The sequence below is a fragment of the Triticum urartu genome, chromosome 4A (genome assembly GCF_056163025.1).
Source record: "Triticum urartu cultivar PI428250 chromosome 4A, HENAU_Tu73, whole genome shotgun sequence".
Classification (NCBI taxonomy): domain Eukaryota; kingdom Viridiplantae; phylum Streptophyta; class Magnoliopsida; order Poales; family Poaceae; genus Triticum; species Triticum urartu.
Window position 1 is genome coordinate 192466098 of NC_141876.1, and position 18745 is coordinate 192484842.

Genomic DNA, 18745 nt, shown 5'->3' on the forward strand with positions numbered 1-18745 from the left:
CTGGTTCGGGCCACCGTTGTGGTGTAATACCCTACTCCAGTGTGTGGTGTGGCGGATTGCCTCTTGGGCTGATGATGATGAACAATACAAGGAAGAACAGCCTCGCGAGGGTATGTTCTTGGCTGAGGCGATGAACTGCTGGCAGGAGTTCAGCCACCTCTCTCTCTCTCTCGGCTCCGACTGACCGACCAACCCTTCTAACGAGCCTCTTCCTTCCTACCTCTCTTTTTCGTCCTCCCCTCCATGTGGGTGGCTGGTCCTATTTATAGAGGCCCTGGCCCTCTTCCCAAATATTGAGCGGGAAGGGAGCCAACAATGGCGGGCTAATTTGAAGGGGGACAACAAGTATCAGCTATCCTGACAAAAGTAGTCTTCGCCTGCGCAAAGCTCTGGTGATGACGCCGTCTTGGGCTCCATGGTGACCTCCGTCTCGTAGTCCTCCTGGTCTTGGTCTCGTTGCACCGCAATGGCAACCTTTGCCTGATGCCTCGGTACTCCGCGGCTGCGCTTGCCCCCTTTGCCCCAAAGAGGAAAGGAGGACGCTGCGCGGGCTGGCACCCGCCTGGCGCCCTGAGTTGTCATGGCTTGCGTCATGGGAACCTCGTGAGGTACCCCGCCTTGATCCCTCCGCCTCCTCGTGAGCCAGCCTGACGAGGCCATGCCTGAGGAAGCTTCGCGTCGTCCGCCCCGCGAGGCTTGGCCCCTCGCGAGGGTCTTGGGTTTGTGTTGGTGAAGATGGGTCGTGTTGGCCCCCCCTTTGAGCCACGCCGCAGGCCGCAGGCAGGCAAGTCTGGGGACCCCCGTTCCCAGAACACCGACAATAACCCCAAAACAATAGCAGTAAATCGGTGAGAGACATCATAGATCGCAACATCGGTTACGACGTTCGGACACACCATTACATTGTGGTGTTCTAGGTGCCGTGAGTTGCGAAACTATTCCGCATTGTTTCAGATGAAGTCCAAACTCATAACTCAAATATTCACCTCCATGATCAGATCGTAGAAACTTGATTTTCTTGTTACAATGATTTTCCACTTCACTATGAAATTCTTTGAACTTTTCAAATGTTTCAGACTTATGTTTCATTAAGTAGATATACCCATATCTACTCAAATCATCTGTGAAGGTGAGAAAATAACGATATCCGCCGCGAGCTTCAATGTTCATTGGACCACATACATCAGTATGTATGATTTCCAATAACTCTGTTGCTCGCTCCATTGTTCCGGAGAATGGAGTTTTAGTCATCTTGCCCATGAGGCATGGTTCGCAAGTACCAAGTGATTCATAATCAAGTGATTCCAAAAGTCCATCAGAATGGAGTTTCTTCATGCGCTTTACACCAATGTGACCTAAACGGTAGTGCCACAAATAAGTTGCACTATCATTATCAACTCTGCATCTTTTGGCTTCAATACTATGAACATGTGTATCACTACTATCAAGATTTAGTAAAAATAGACCGCTCATCAAGGGTGCATGACCATAAAAGATATTACTCATACAAATAGAACAACCATTATTGTCTGATTTAACTGAATAACTGTCTCGCATCAAACAAGATCCAGATATAATGTTCATGCTCAACGCTGGCACCAAATAACAATTATTTAGGTCTAAAATTAATCCCGAAGGTCTTTGGAACCATTTTCCATGCGCATCTTCACCTCGTCCTTAGCCAATATTCGCAAAATCCGTAGCCCCTGTTTCGAGTTGTAAATGTTAGCAACTGAACCAGTACCAAATACCCAGGCACTACTGCAAGCATTAGTAAGGTACACATCAATAACATGTATATCAAATATGCCTTTCACTTTGCCATCCTTCTTCTCCGCCAAATACTTGGGGCAGTTCCGCTTCCAGTCACCAGTTCCTTTGCAGTAGAAGCACTCAGTCTTAGGCTTAGGTCCAGACATGGGTTTCTTCACTTGAGCAGCAACTGGCTTGCTGTTCTTCTTGAAGTTCCCCTTCTTCCCTTTACCCTTTTTCTTCAAACTGGTGGTCTTGTTGACCATCAACAATTGATGCCCCTTCTTGATTTCTACCTCCGCAGCCTTTAGCATTGCGAAGAGCTCAGGAATCGTCTTATCCATCCCTTGCATATTATGGTTCATCATGAAGCTCTTGTAGCTTGGTGGCAGTGATTGAAGAACTCTGTCAATAACACTATCATCAGGAAGATTAACTCCCAGCCGAGTCAAGTGGTTGTGGTACCCAGACATTCTAAGTATATTTTCACTGACAGAACTATTATCCTCTATCTTGCAGCTGTAGAACTTATTGGAGACTTCAGATCTCTCAATACGGGCATTTTCTTGAAATATTAACTTCAACTCCTGGAACATCTCATATGCTCCATGACGTTCAAAACTTCGTTGAAGTCCCAGTTCTAAGCCATAAAGCATGGCACACTAAACTATCAAGTAGTCATCAGCTTTGCTCTGCCAGGTGTTCATAACATCTCGCGTTGCTCCTGCAGCAGTTTGTCACCTTGTGGTGCTTCCAGGACGTAATTCTTGTGTGCAGCAATGAGGATAGTCCTCAAGTTACGGACCCAATCCGTGTAGTTGCTACCATCATCTTTCAACTTAGCTTTCTCTAGGAACGCATTTAAATTCAATGGAACAACAGCACAGGCCATCTATCTACAACAACATAGACATGCAAAATACTATCAGGTACTAAGTTCATGGTAAATTAAAGTTCAATTAATCAAATTACTTAAGAACTCCCACTTAGATAGACATCTCTCTAATCATCTAAGTGATCATGTGATCCATATCAACTAAACCATGTCCGATAATCACGTGAGATGGAGTAGTTTTCAATGGTGAACATCACTATGTTGATCATATCTACAATATGATTCACGCTCGACCTTTCGGTCTCAATGTTCCGAGGCCATATCTGCATCTAGGCTCGTCAAGTTTAACCCGAGTATTCCGCGTGTGCAAAACTGGATTGCACCCGTTGTATGTGAATGTAGAGCTTATCACACCCGATCATCACGTGGTGTCTAGGCACGATGAACTGTAGCAACGGTGCATACTCAGGGAGAACACTTATACCTTGAAATTTAGTGAGAGATCATCTTATAATGCTACCACCGAACTAAGCAAAATAAGATGCATAAAGGATAAACATCACATGCAATCAATATAAGTGATATGATATGGCCATCATCATCTTGTGCCTATGATCTCCATCTCCAAGGCACCATCATGATCACCATCATCACCAGCTTGACACCTTGATCTCCATCGAAGCTTCATTATCGTCTTGCCAACTATTGCTTCTACGACTATCGCTACCTCTTAGTGATAAAGTAAAGCAATTACATGGCGATTACATTTCATACAATAAAGGGACAACCATATGGCTCCTGCCAGTTGCCGATAACTGTGTTACAAAACAAGATCATCTCATACAATAAAATTTAGCATCATGTCTAGACCATATGACATCACAACATGCCCTGCAAAAACAAGTTAGACATCCTCTACTTTGTTTGTTGCAAGTTTTACGTGGCTGCTAAGGGCTGAGCAAGAACCGTTCTTACGTATGCATCAAAAACCACAACGCGGTATAGTGATTGCTTTTTGATATTAAGAAAGAACCCTGTTCATTGAATCCGATTCAACTAAAGTTGGAGAAACTGACACCCACCAGCCACCTGTGTGCGAAGCACGTCGGTAGAACTAGTCTCGCGTAAGCGTACGCGTAATGTCGGTCTAGGCCGCTTCATCCAACAATACCGCCGAATAAAGAATTAACTAGTGACGACAAGCAATACGTATATACCCACGCCCACAACTTGTTTGTGCTCTACTCGTGCATATAACATCTACGCATAAACCTGGCTCTGATGCCACTGTTGGGGAACGCAGTAATTTCAAAATTTTCCTACACACACGCAAGATCATGGTGATGCATAGCAATGAGAGGGAGGAGTGTTGTCCACGTACCCTTGTAGACCGTAAGCGGAAGCATTGTGACAACACATTTGATCTAGTCGTACATCTTCATGATCGACCGATCCTAGTACCGAAGGTACGACACCTCCGCGATATGCACACGTTCAGCTCGGTGACGTCCCACGAACTCACGATCCAGTAGAGTGTCGAGGGAGAGCTTTATCAGCATGATGGCGTGATGACGGTGATGATGATTGTACTAGAAGAGGGCTTCGCCTAAGCACCGCTACAATATGATCGAGGTGGATTATGGTGGAGGGGGGCACCGCACACGGCTAGAAACAATCAACTCATGTGTTCTAGGGTGCCCCCTGCCCCTGTATATGAAGGAGCAAGGGGGGAGGCCGGCCAGCCCTTGGGGCGCGCCAGGAGAGGAGGAGTCCTCCTCCTAGTAGGAGTTGGACGCCCCTTTCCTACTCCTACTAGGAGGGGGAAAGGAAGGAGGAGAGGGAGAAGCAAAGGGGGGCGCCGCCCCCCCTTCCCTAGACCAATTCGAACCAGAGGGGGAGGGGGCGCGCGGCCTGCCCTGGCCGGCCCTCTCTCTCTCTCCACTAAGGCCCATGTGGCCCATTAGTTCGCCGGGGGGGGGGGTTCGGTAACCCTCTGGTACTTCGGTTTTCTCCGAAATCATCCGAAACACTTCTGGTGTCCGAATATAGATGTCCAATATATCAATCTTTATGTCTCGACCATTTGGAGACTCCTCGTCATGTCCGTGATCACATCCGAGACTCCGAACTATCTTCGGTACATCAAAACATAAACTCATAATACCGACCGTCACCGAACGTTAAGCATGCGGACCCTACGGGTTCGAGAACTACGTAGACATGACCGAGACATGTCTCCGGTCAATATCCAAGAGCGGAACTTGGATGCTCATATTGGCTCCTACATATTCTAGGAAGATCTTTATCGGTCAAACCGCATAACAACATACATTGTTCCCTTTGTCATCGGTATGTTACTTTCCCGAGATTCGATCGTCGGTATCTCAATACCTACTTCAATCTCATTACCGGCAAGTCCCTTTACTCGTTCCTTAATGCATCATCCCGCAACAAACTCATTAGTGACATTGCTTGCAAGGCTTATAGTGATGTGCATTACCGAGAGGGCCCAGAGATACCTCTCCAACAATCGGAGTGACAAATCCTAATCACAATCTATGCCAACTCAACAAACACCATCGGAGACACCTGTAGAGCGCCTTTATAATCACCCAATTACGTTGTGACGTTTGGTAGCACACAAAGTGTTCCTCCGGTATTCGGGAGTTGCATGATCTCATAGTCACAGGAACATGTATAAGTTATGGAGAAAGCAATAGCAACAAACTAAGCGATCATCGTGCTAAGCTAACGGATGGGTCCAATCAATCACATCATTCTCTAATGATGTGATCCCGTTTGTCACATCCCTAGAATTGTTTGCAGATAGTTGCATCAGTGAGCATCATGCATCCTGTTATTTTCAAGAAACTTGAAATGAGGCAATTGAAAGCCTCAGAAATCATTTTAAAAGAAGGGCAAGAACCCTTTAAATTGCATTCATTGTTTCCAAAATGACTTCATAAATGTTTGATAATTTTGGCAAGGCTTTGAGACCAAACCAAAAATAGTGAACATTTTTGAAGGAATTATTTTGGGACTTTGAAATTAAATCAATAAGTATTTGAGTTTTGGATTAAATCATTTTTGTAGAATATAATTCAAAAGGCCCTGGAATTATTTATGTGCCTCTGGAAAAATCCATAATGGCAACATAAAAATTTTCAGAAGGTTTTGCCCTGTTTTGAATTTATTTTGAATTTTGAATCAGTGGCAAAATGAATAAATAAAAACAAAACAAAACAGAGCAGAGGCCTACCTAGAGCCCACTCACCTGTGGCCTGGCACTGTTGCTGGCGGCCCAGCCCACCAGGCATCATGCCAGTCATCCCCTTCCTCTCGCCAGTGTGCACTGTGCGTGGCGCACGCACATGAGGTGAGGGCCACCTCCTGCTTGCCACCTCCTGAGCGTCCCCTTGCCCATCCGCGTTTCCTGGGAGATGCCCCGCATCCTCCTCCGCCTTTCCCCTCACCCTGGAAATCTCTCCCTCTCCTCTAGCCCCCTCCCCGAGCATGCCCGAGAGCGCTCCGCCGTCGCCGTACTTCACCCGCATGGCCATCGCCCCCCTTTTGCCGCGCCGCCATGTCCGGAATATCCACCGACGAGCACCACGCCTCCACGCAGAAGCAAACAAGCCAGAGAGCTCCACTTTGCCTCCATTTGGTCGTCTTCAACCTCGGCACCCGTCGGACGCCGCTCGTCGACTCGCGCGCTAGAGGTCATCCCCGAGCCCGCTGAACCGCTCTCCGACCTCACTGTGAGCGCCTCTGTTGATTCCCCCTAACCTCATGGCCCTTTGCTCGCTGTACCCGTCATTTCACAATGCCCGTAGCTCACCGCCGCACGTGCTCGTCGCTGGCATCCTCCGGTGACCATTTGGTCACGCCAAGGTGCCCACTAGCCTCTCTAGGGCCCGCATGCCACTTCGGGCATGCTAACCCGCCCGAGCACCCGCTCTAGGGTCGTCGCAGCACCTGACCGAGCTTCGGTCGCCGCCGCCGACGTCGCTGCCGTCTTTGCAGACCACCCCAGCACCTCCCACCACCACCACTTGACGCGCCGCACCGCCAGCTCGCCGTAGCCGCAAACCACGTGCGAAACGGTTCTCTGTAGCGCCGCCCCGCCCAACGCCGGCGAGCCACCGCCACGGGATTTGGTCACCGGCGACAAAACACCGTTCCCTGACGTGGCACCAGCTCTTTTAGCGCCTAATTAACCCCCCTCTCACTGACAGCAGGCCCCATCCCTGGTCAAACCCCAGTCAGCGCTGGGTTTGACCGAGATTAGCCCTGTGTCACTGAAGTGTGCCCCCCACACGTCAGGTTTGACCTGGGTCAACCCAGTTGACTGCTGACGCGGGCATGAAGCAGTGCTGACGCAATTAATGATTTTCTGGTTTTAAAAATAATCAGGAAATTCTAGGAAATGCCCAAAACATTCAAAATTCATAGAAATTAAACCGTAACTCCAAATGAAATAAATTATATATGAAAAATGATCAGAAAAATATGAGGAATCTATTTATGCCACGATCATGCATGTTTCAACAAGTTAACCTCACTGAATAGGACAAATTATGATTAGGGCAACTTATGAAATAACATTTGGAATTGGAATTTGATCTTGTTTGAGTTCCACTTCAATTAAATTGGCTAGATATTGCATTAGGTCAATTCAGTACCTTAATATGTCATATCATTCATTTGCTTGTGCATTGAATTAATTGAATGTTGTTTATGTTCCGTTGCCGGTAATTGTCCCCTCTCGATAGACGTGGTTCCAACGACATGATCGATGACACCGATGAAGAACTATATTATCTTCAGAAGTGCCAGGCAAGCAAAACCCCCTTGTTCATTCTGATACAATCCCACTCTCTCACTCCTGCTCTCTTTTACTGCATTAGGACAACAACGATTCAACTGTTACATGCTACGGTAGTTGAACCCCTTTCCTCTGCATGACCTGTCATTGCCACAGTAAATAGATGAAACCCACTAGCATGAGTAGGAGTTGTTTGAGCCCTGATGTGCCTACTCATTCATGCTTGTTTGTCATGCCTGCTATTGCTTAGAGTTGCGTCAGGTCTGATTCATCGGGGATGAATTAGAAAGTTGTGAACATGTCCTACTGTGTGTGAGCTAAGTGTGTTAAACACGATTTGGTAAAGGTATCGATGAGAGGCCATGTAGGAGTACATGGTTGGTTGTTTCATTGGAACCGTCCTTAAGCACTGAGATCTGTATGTGTGATTTAAGAACCAGCTACTACCATGCATTGGGATCCTTAATTGACCCTCTCGGCTTCTTAACCACCCTAGTCCTCTGTCCAGGAGTTGCTACTAGTTTCTGGTGTTTATAGGATATGTGTTGGTGGCCGTGCCTAGCGCTGACCCTAGGGGTGGGCTATGATGCGGTAGATACACCATGGCCAGGTATGCCGGGCGCCCGTTTGGTGTCTCGGAACCCTGTACACATCGTTCGGGGCCGTTTGTGGAATCCTCGGCCGGACTCCCTACGGATGGAACCTGGATAGGCGATAAACCTGTACTAGAGACTTGAGTGTTTAGGTAGGCCGTGGCCGACACCCTCGTTGGGCTTCCGCTTGAAGGTTGCCGAGTACATGTCGTGTAAACGACGGTAAGTGGTGAGAGCGTGTGTGAAGAAGTACACCCCTGCAGGGTTAACATCATCTATTCGAATAGCCGCGTCCGCGGTAAAGGACTACTTGGTTGCCTATACAGTTCATAGACAAGTGAAAGTGGATACTCTAAAATGCGCAAGATAAGCGTGAGTGCTATGGATGGCGTTCTCATAGGGAGACGGGAGCGGATCCATAGTGGTGTATTGAATGGTGAATATGTGTACTCGTGTGCGCCACCTCAAAAGAGTTGCTTGTAGTCGTAGTTCAGGTTAGCCACTGAGTCAAAGCTGGCTTGCTGCAGTTAAACTCCACCACCCCCTTTATTGATACCGATGCATATGTAGATAGTTCTGATGTAAGTCTTGCTGGGTACATTTGTACTCACGTTTGCCTATTTTATGTTTTGTAGAGAGACATCAGTCTCGCTAGTAGTTCCGTGTGGACTTCGACGTTTAGCTTGATACCTCAGCTATGATCTTGTGCCCTCGACAGGATCTGGTAGATAGTCAGGCTTCTTAGCCTTTTCATTTGTAGATGTCTGTACTCAGACATGTTAAGCTTCTGCATGTGCTTTGATTTGTATGCTATGATTGTTGGGTCATGAGACCCATGTTTGTAATATCTCGCTCCTCGGAGCCTAATGAATAAATACTTGAGTTGTAGAGTTATGTTGTGATGCCATGTTGTATTTACATATATCGAGCATATTGTGTGTATGATTGAAATGCTTGGTATGTGTGGGATCCGACAATCTAGTTGTTTATCCTTGGCAGCCTCTCTTATGGGGAAATGTAGTCTAGTGCTTCCATGAGCCATAGTAGTCCGCTACAGCCCGGTTCACTGAAGTCCTGTTAGCCCAGCACTACTACTCAGGACACTTGACTGGCCGGCATGTGTTTCACTTTGTTCCTGTGTCTGTCCCTTCGGGGAAATGTCACGCGGTGACATACGGAGTCCTGCCTAGCCTGCTACAGCCCGGGTTCCCGGAGTCCTGTTAGCCCAGTGCTACAGCCCGGATTCACACAATGCTGACCGACATGCTCGATGTGATTCATGTATGCCTGTCCCCATAGGTTGGTGCCGCTTTGGGTTCACGACTAGCCATGTCGGCCCGGGTTCTCTGTCATATGGATGCTAGCGACATTATCATATACGTGAGCCAAAAGGTGCAAACGGTCCTGGGCCAGGTAAGGTGGCACCCGTGGAATACCGTGCATGAGGCCGCAAAGTGATATGAAGTGTTACATGCTAGATCGGTGTGACTTAGGATCGGGGTCCTGACAGCTTTGGTATTAGAGCCTGACTGCCTGTAGGATTACCAAGCCAAACCGGTCGAAGTTGTGTCTAGAAATGCTTTAGTTATATAAGGGAATTGATTGTGGAAGGGAACATAAGGCTCTTTTTACTCCTTTACCTTATGCCCTTCTGATCTGAGTCATCCTCTTCCTTTCTATGGGGTTTAAGAACCAGGCCTTCTCATCTATCTATCAGGATGACGAGCTACTTTGATAGAGACTTATAGGATTGTTGGTTCCAGGCCTCAACTCAGTTTCTACTATTTTTAGTATGTTGTCGGCTGAACCAGAACCTTAATATGATGTTATTGAGTGACTATGCAAATCCTTATGAATGTCTCAAATCTTTTTCTGAGCATTTACAGCCGTTATGCTGTCCGAGTCATCCCAGGTCTCTACATAGTCTGATGCATTTGCAAATCCTTTATTTCCGTTCCCGACATCCTTTTGGGCTAGATTAAGCACACTACACGGTCTGTGAGGTACTCCGTTGCCTCGGTGTATATGTTGGAGCTACTATTATTACCCTAGGTGTCTTATGAAACCATCTAGTAATCTAGCCATGTTTTGTGTTCCCAGTGTGATGAATCTGGCCACCATTCTCGAAAGCATCCCATGATGCCACTTAGTAGTAGGCATTCTACTCCTGGGTTCTTGACCCAAGATCCACTCTACTTACCTTGTGTTGATAGTGTTGCTCGTACCTTTAGGATATTAATAATCTTTGTGATAGTCTTCGAGGTCCGTGGTATATCATTCTTCCAAATACCATGAACCATCCTTGGCAGACATTTGTTTGAATCAAAAGATCACAACCAGAGTGCTCTTAATAAGTTCTCCATTCTACATTGTGAATCTGCCAGTTCTACCTTTCTGCATGGGTTATCCGGGAGAAATGTTGAGCTTTGCTCAACAAACTAACCTATGTATCCACAACTCAGAAACATATATGTTCCCTTGAGTTGTCCCTCTTCATTTGTATTCCAACCATCATCTATCAATTGATAGTCAGGAGTAATTGTGCATCCGTGTTATCAATGCTTATTATTCCTGTGGTCCGTCAAGCCATTCTAGTTCAGAATGACTAGGAGAAACAAACTCCAATACCTCATCCATTTCTAGGATTTGGTCAAAGCAGTTGTATTCCGCAGATCAAATGCAATCAAGCTTTGATTCTGTTCTACCCTGAAGTATTACCCACTACTATGTCAAGAACATCATGAGAATTGCACCTTCTCTTATGAATTCTTGATGCAGTGATACTCTCGCCATCATCGTTCATTCCTCGGTCCCGTGTTTCCATAACCGGAATGCCGACAAGTGAACTGTGATGTGTGAAATCGATACTCCTAGCAACCTCGTTGCTTGGTAGTTAATGGACAATATTCTCATTCTTAGCGTGTTGGTTATTGAATCATCATTCTAAGATTGATCGTGCTACCTAGTCCATTTTCCTGGTGCACTCTTCGATCAAGAGTTGGGACTGTGTCTATCCTTGCTTATTTGATCATATCGTCTTGCCCTGAAAAGCAAGACTGTTCTCGAGCTTAGTAACATATCGGTGGTTCGTGATTTTCTGAAGATCTTCTCGGAAGTATTACCTGGTTGTCACCTGACCGGTATGTTGAGTTCGTGATTAAATGAGTTTTCTTATAAATCACCCCTTCTCCAAGAATCTGTGTTGGATATCCCTGAGCTAGTTGGTTGAGCTAAACAACAACTTGGAGAGTTGGAAGATAAAGCTTGTCTGACTTAGTTCATGTTAATGGATATCTTATTGTGTGTGTGTGTGTGTGTGTGTTGAACAAAGATGATATCTCCATCGATTGGTCCTCGTGATCAGTTGTTGGATCTATTGCCTTGTCAAAACCTTGACTTGAGTATGGGCTATCGTCAAGTCAAATCAGAACCAACGATGTTCGTAATGTTGTCTTACCCATGGTTGATCCCTCGAGCATACACCATTACATCTTTTGGTTTGACCAATGCTATCACCGTGTTCACATGATGGTGGAAGTCCACTGATATGGAAATTCCGATGAGTTGTTGTTGAGTCCATCAGCAGCATTTTGTCTCCTCCATGATTCGTGTTGAAAATCCAGCTAGCATTGGAAACTTGTGTAAGCATTTTTCTTCATGCCCCGTTCATGAAGTATATGTCTGGATGAAAGAAGTGACGTCCTCTGGTTCACGTGCAATCGATGCAAGTTGCCGCCATGAATTCATGAAAGTTTATTTTTGCCTCCTCTGGAATCATCCCAAGTTAGTCATGCATGTGCGAAGTGCCCTATGGTTTGATAGGTTGGCCGCCTCCATTCTATATGTGTTCCTAGCACACCAAGCCACTGATTGACTTGCTCAAGGATAAGAAGTTCATCGATAAGTGCACAAGGACTTCGGTATCCTCGATGATGGTTCCCCACCTGAGCTCGGTAGTGTTTTATTATAAGACTACCACATGGTCATGCTTGTCTTGGATAGCGTGTTCACAGGTTTGTAGCAGAACCAGCTCATGTTTTGGAGCTTGCTATCGTAGCTCATTCCCCGAGAATCTCGCAACGTCATCTCGTCGAATTGTGTTGCAGACTTTCATTTTTCTCTATAGACTTGATGAGTCTGGAATATCCTGACACCAACCAGATCTGAATCTTAGGCAGATATGATGGTTGTAACGTACTCCAAGAACTATAATGTTGGTCTCTCTGTAACCGGTAATGTGGATGTCGTGGCCAACACACCTAGCCGGAAGGCCTATTATTGTAGTATCTTGGTTGAAGAAGTTGGTCACCTCCCCATAAGGATCTCGCAGGATCTGCCTCCGTAGTTATTCCTTATGGATTCTTGAGCTTCCGAAATCCGACCTTTTACTTGATGTTCTAGATATCAAACCATATCTATGAATGGATTACGCTAGCACATCAAGGAGAACATTAGAAGCAGAGTGCTAAATGTCTCTCGGTCGATCGTCCGAATTCTGTTCCCTTAGCCTCGCTAAGGGAAGGTCTGACAAGGTGTTATCTTCCTTTGTATCCGCATCATGCATCACTAATCATCATGGTAGTATGTCGTGTTACCAGGATCCTTGCCACGGATGTTGGTAGAACCTTGATGAATATGGAAATGCTCAAGTTCTTGAGAGCACGCGCAAGCAAAATCATCCCTTGCGTTGTCTTCAACAAGGTAGTCCACATCATCCATCCTAGTCTGAGTATGCCATTTCTTCGAGCTATTTCAAACGATCAATTGTAAATTGCCTTAGGCTGGTATGAAGAGTTTCAATGATTTATGGGTCAAAAGTAATTCTTTTTGCCACTTAACGGAATAGTTCTTCGAGTCACCTTTCCCAAGGTGCCCCATTACGGGATCATGGCAGTTATATCCTCGCCACCTTGACACCATCCACCATCTTCCTAAGCGTGGAATTGTTGCCCACCAAATCAAACCCCGTCGTTGTTCTTCCATCCCTCTCGATGTGTTTTGTGTCTCAACTCGAGATGTTTCAACATCTCATTCCGCGAGTTGATCTTGTATAGCTCGATCTTCGAGAAGATCAATCATAGTATAGTTTCTTTCTGTCGTCATCGCGTGGATGAAGATCTCAAAAGCGAGGATGTCAAGATCAACGTATGCAACGAAGCAACAACCTTATGAGGTGCCACCTGGATCTTGAAGATGTGTTGGTCTTGTGCCCCCTCTGTCTTCTTACCTCACGTCTTGAATCTCGAGACGAGATTCTTGTTTAGTGGGGGTGAGTTGTCACAGCCCTAGAATTGTTTGCAGATAGTTGCATCAGTGAGCATCATGCATCCTGTTATTTTCAAGAAACTTGAAATGAGGAAATTGAAAGCCTCAGAAATCATTTTAAAAGAAGGGCAATGAGGGAGTCCTGGATTAGGGGGTGTTCGGGTAGCCGGACTATACCTTCAGCCGGACTCCTGGACTATGAAGATACAAGATTGAAGACTTCGTCCCGTGTCCGGATGGGACTTTCCTTGGCGTGGAAGGCAAGCTTGGCGATGCGGATATTCAAGATCTCCTACCATTGTAACCAACTCTATGTAACCCTAACCCTATCCGGTGTCTATATAAACCGGAGGGTTGTAGTCCGTAGGCAATCGACTCCATATACAACAACCATACCATAGGCTAGCTTCTAGGGTTTAGCCTCCTTGATCTCGTGGTAGATCTACTCTTGTACTACCCATATCATCAATATTAATCAAGCAGGAGTAGGGTATTACCTCCATCGAGAGGGCCCGAACCTGGGTAAAAACATCATGTCCCTTGTCTCCTGTTAACATCCGGCCTTGACGCACAGTTCGGGACCCCCTACCCGAGATCCGCCGGTTTTGACACCGGCATTGGTGCTTTCATTGAGAGTTCCTCTGTGCCGTCACAATCAGGAAGGATGCCTCCTCCCATCTTTAAAGACGGCGCCGTTGCTTAGGGAGCCTTGGCTGTCGGCCAAACCCTCCGGCTAGGTGGTTTCCTCATGACCGCCTGTTCTGCTGTTGCGCCGACGGTGACCTCTCGGGTCATCAAAAGCAACCTACACGTCAGCTCGGAGCTCATCGAGCAGCTAGATCCAATGGAGCTCTCTTCCGTAAACAAGCTCTTGGATCGCATCGCCGCCCTGGGGGTCGCTACGGATTACGACCAGGATGGGCTTAAACCCGATCTAAGAGAAATTAACTCTCCCCAAGTCACCCACCACGTTGCCGTGGTGGAGACGCAGTGCGGCGACCCTTCATCTATTTTAAGGACTAGCTACGTCCGAATTCCCGACCCCTCCAAGCCGGATACCCGCGGAGGGGGAGATGTAAGTCAAGACCTGAGCTTAGGATCTGGCAACGGGCTAGATTCACTGGACAACATCCAAGAATCCGAACTTCAGAGTTCGGAAACTCTTCGGCCTCTGAATCTTGGATTGGGTGAGGTTTCAGATTCAACGACACCCGCCCACCCGATCATAAGCGATCTCTCCCAAATCAGGCAGAGGCCCGAGGAAATAGTAAATCATTACTGGGCCAGATTCCTCCTGGTTATGAACAGGATAAAGGATTGCCGCGAGGAAGACGCAATCTCAATTTTCTGCAGTAATTGCATGGACAAGGGAATCCTTAACGCCGTAAGTCGTCGTGATATCACAGGCTTCGCTGACTTGGCGTCCATAGTACAAAAATACTGTGCGATGGAAAGCGCCTAGAAAACCGAAATAAATTTTTGGGATAATCCGGCCTTGAATAGTAACCCTATCCGAACTAAGAGGGTGCATTATCACAGGACACCCGAGATAAACACCAAAAAGCCAAAACCCTCTACAGGGCATGGAACCATACTGGAAAGGTGGCTTGATGGACCCTGTAGAATTCATAGTACAGAGGACGCCACACCAACTCACAGCCTTAGAGCATGTTGGATACTCCGGCAGGTGGCCAAAATCGGCGAGGACCTCTTAATTCCGGAGGCCGCAGAAAGCCAGCTCAAGGACACCAGTACCGTTCTCACAGTCTTCGAGACTTTCGCATCAAACAATGTGCGAAAAAGAACACTCCGCAGCCTCGCCGAAGTCAATCAAGTTGCAACAATAAATCCATGGAGCGACTCTGCCATTACCTTCAACGCAAGTGATGAACCTAGATTCCGAACAGCCCGAGCACCAGCCGCATTGGTCCTCAGTCCCATAGTGGACGGCTTTCGCCTCACCAAGGTGCTCATGGATGGAGGCAGCAGACTGAACCTCATTTATGAGGAAACCCTTCAAAAAATGGAAATATACTGGAACCGCGTCGAGCGAAGCAGCACAACCTTTAGAGGAATAATCCCCAGTCGGGAAGCGCGCTGCACAGGAAAAATCACATTAGATGTGGTGTTCGGCACGCCGGATAATTACAGGTCCGAAGAAGTCACGTTTCAGGTGGCCCCGTTTAGGAGCGGATATCATGCTTTACTAGGGCGGGAAGCATTCACAATCTTCCAAGCAATACCCCATTACGGGTACATGAAGCTTAAGATGCCCGGGCCCAATGGAATTATCACTCTAGCTAGTGATCTAGACATAGCACTCCGCGCTGAAAACAAGACGGCTGCATTAGCCCTTGAGGCGCTATCCGAAGCCTTAGCGGTCGAGGAACTGACTACGCTGCGCTCCACGGTTAATAGGGATGATGTGATACTGGATAAGAGATCCAAATCCACGTCCTTCAAGCCAGCTGACGAAATAGTCAAATTCCAGGTCCATCCAACGGACCCCAATAAAACAGCTTCCATCGGGGCACGACTGACCCCTGATGCAGACGCCGCACTACGAGAGTTCCTATGAGAGAACTGGGACATCTTCGCCTGGCACCCTTCAGACATGCCAGGGATCCCACGCAGGCTGGCCGAACACAGCTTAAATATCCTAAAAGGATTTAAACCTGTCAAACAAGCCCTTCGGCATTTTTCCGAACCCAAGAGACAGGCTATGGGAGAGGAGCTAGCCAAGCTATTAGAGGCCCGATTCATCAGAGACATAAAACATCCGGACTGGCCAGCAAACCTGGTGATGGTACCAAAGAAGGACAAATCCTGGCGCCTGTGTGTCGATTTTAAAGACCTTAACAAGGCTTGCCCAAAGGATCCCTCCCCCCTCCCCCGTATCGATCAAATTATCGATGCCACCGCAGGACACGATTTGTTGTGCTTCCTCGACGCATACTCCGGTTACCATCAAATCAAGATGGCAGAATCAGACCAAGCTGCAACAACATTCATCACACCATACGTCCCATTCTGCTTCAACACAATGCCCTTTGGGCTGAAAAACGCCGGCGCAACATATCAGCGCATGATCCAGACATGTCTGGCAAACCAGATCGGCAAAACAGTGGAGGCGTATGTGGATGATGTGGTCGTCAAATCAAGACATGTCGAATCCCTAGTGTAAGTGCATCTAGTGCCACCCCTAGTTGGTTTTGGAGTATTGACGACAAACCTAGTTGAGGGACTAATGTGTTTGTAAGAATTGCAGGATAACACAGGTAGAAGTCCCTCATTGATTCGGTTTTACTACCAGAGATGACCCCTAAAAATGTATGAAGACATTGAAGTCAAAGGTGGTATATGAAGATATTCACATTGAAGACTATGACAAGAGAAGACACGATATGAAGCCTATGGAGCTCGAAGACTTAGATCTTTCGTAGTTCTTTTTATTTTGTGTTGAGTCATAGGAACCACCGTACTGTTAAGTGGGGTCTAAGAGAACCAGTCAGAATGACTGAAGTGATGCCTAAACCAAAAACCTATGTCTTCGAGTGAAGACAATAAGAGCGAATCTTGTCCAGAGTCGGACAAGTCAGCTTTGCTTGTAGCCCAAGTAAAGTTGCCATGTGAGTTTGAAATCTGACCGTTGGAACACGTGTCAGTTCCTTAGTGACCCAGGGTCATTTCGGACAAATCAGGTCGGATTGCCAAGTGGCTATAAATAGCCCACCCCCTACAACCATAAACGGTTGGCTGCTCAGATTGAGAGTACGGCTTTTGTCGTTTGAGAGCAACCCACCTCGAAGCCTTTGAGAGAGAATTCCTTGCGAGGATAAAGCCCTAACCACCCAGAGCCAGAGAGAATTGGGCATCACTTAAGTCTTCTTGTCTGTGTGATCTGAAGACTTATTACACTTGAGGACTGTGCATCCTCCAGCCGGTTAGGCGTCGCGTTCTGAGCATCCAAGAGACATTGTGGATTGCCGGTGAACGAAGTCTGTGAAGGTTTGGGAGTCTACCTTGAAGACTTATAAGAGTGATTGGGCGAGGTCTATGTGACCTTAGCTCAAGGAGAATACGGTGAGGACTGGGTGTCCTGAGCTGCATGTTCAGGACTGGGTGTCCGGGACTGTGTGTCCTAAGGTTTAAATACCTAGCCGCTCCAACAAGACGTACATTTGTCACAACAACTGGAACTGGTCCAACAAATCATTGTCTTCAACGAGTCACTGGTTTCATCTTCACTTCACTTTACTTACTGTTACTCCTTGTGAAGTCATTGTATGTTTGCTCTATCATTTGTCATCACTGAGTGACTTTGTGTTCTGTTTGGCTTCACAATATCTTCCTACCTGATCCTTACTACCTAGCTGCTATTAGTCTTTGTGCTTTCACTTCATTGAATACTTGACTATGGTTTGCCTAGTGTAGTCTATCTTCCGCTGCATGGTAATAGGTTTAATTTTATCGTTTGTCTTCAAAACTCCCATGTTCTGAAGACTTTCATAAAAATCGCCTATTCACCCCCCTCTAGTCGATATAACGCACTTTCAATTGGTATCAAAGCGAGGTGCTCCCTTGTTCTGTGTGATTCGGTTTAACCACCTGGAGTTTTAGCTATGTCGACTGCAGGGATAATTAAAGTCTCCGCTGCGGGCCCCGTCTTCGATGGAACTGAATATCCCTACTAGAAGAATAAGATGCACATGCATCTTGAAGCCATTGACGTTGACCTATTGTATGTCATCGAAAACGGCGTTCCCAAGGCTGGAGAAGGTGTCACTGGTGGTGATGTCAAGAAATTCGTTCAACTGGACTCTACTGCCAAGAATATCATCTGACCAAAGGACAGTATGGCCGTGTGAGTGCTTTGAAGACATCCAAGCTGGTCTGGGACTGGCTCTCCAAGGTCAATGAAGGCATCTCAACCCAGAGAGATCAGAGAATCAGTGTTCTTCGCAACCTCTTCAACCGCTTCAAGCGAAATGACAATGAGAATGTCCGGCACACATTTGACCGACTCACTGACATCACAAATGAGCTTCAAGCCCTCGACGCCATTGAGATTACCAAACACGAAATTGTCAAGACACTGCTGAGATCACTTGATAGTTCGTTTGACATCCTGGCCCTGATGATTCAAGAACGTCCTGATTTCAAGACACTCGAACCGTCTGACATACTTGAGAGGCTCAACACACATGAGTTTCAGCTTTCGGAGAAAAGAGAGATCTACGGTCCAAACTATGGGCGAACTCGTGCCTTGAAGGCAAAAGCTGTCTCCTCATCTGAAGAAGAATCTGACAGCAGTTCTGATGACCCTGAAGACATTGGAAGGGAACTTGCTATGCTTGTCAAGAAGTTCCAAAAATTCACCAAGAAGAAAGGCTTCAGAAAGTCTTCCCGATCAAGTTCAAGGAATGATGAAGCTCCTGCTCATGACTACAAGAAGAAAACATGTCACAAGTGCAA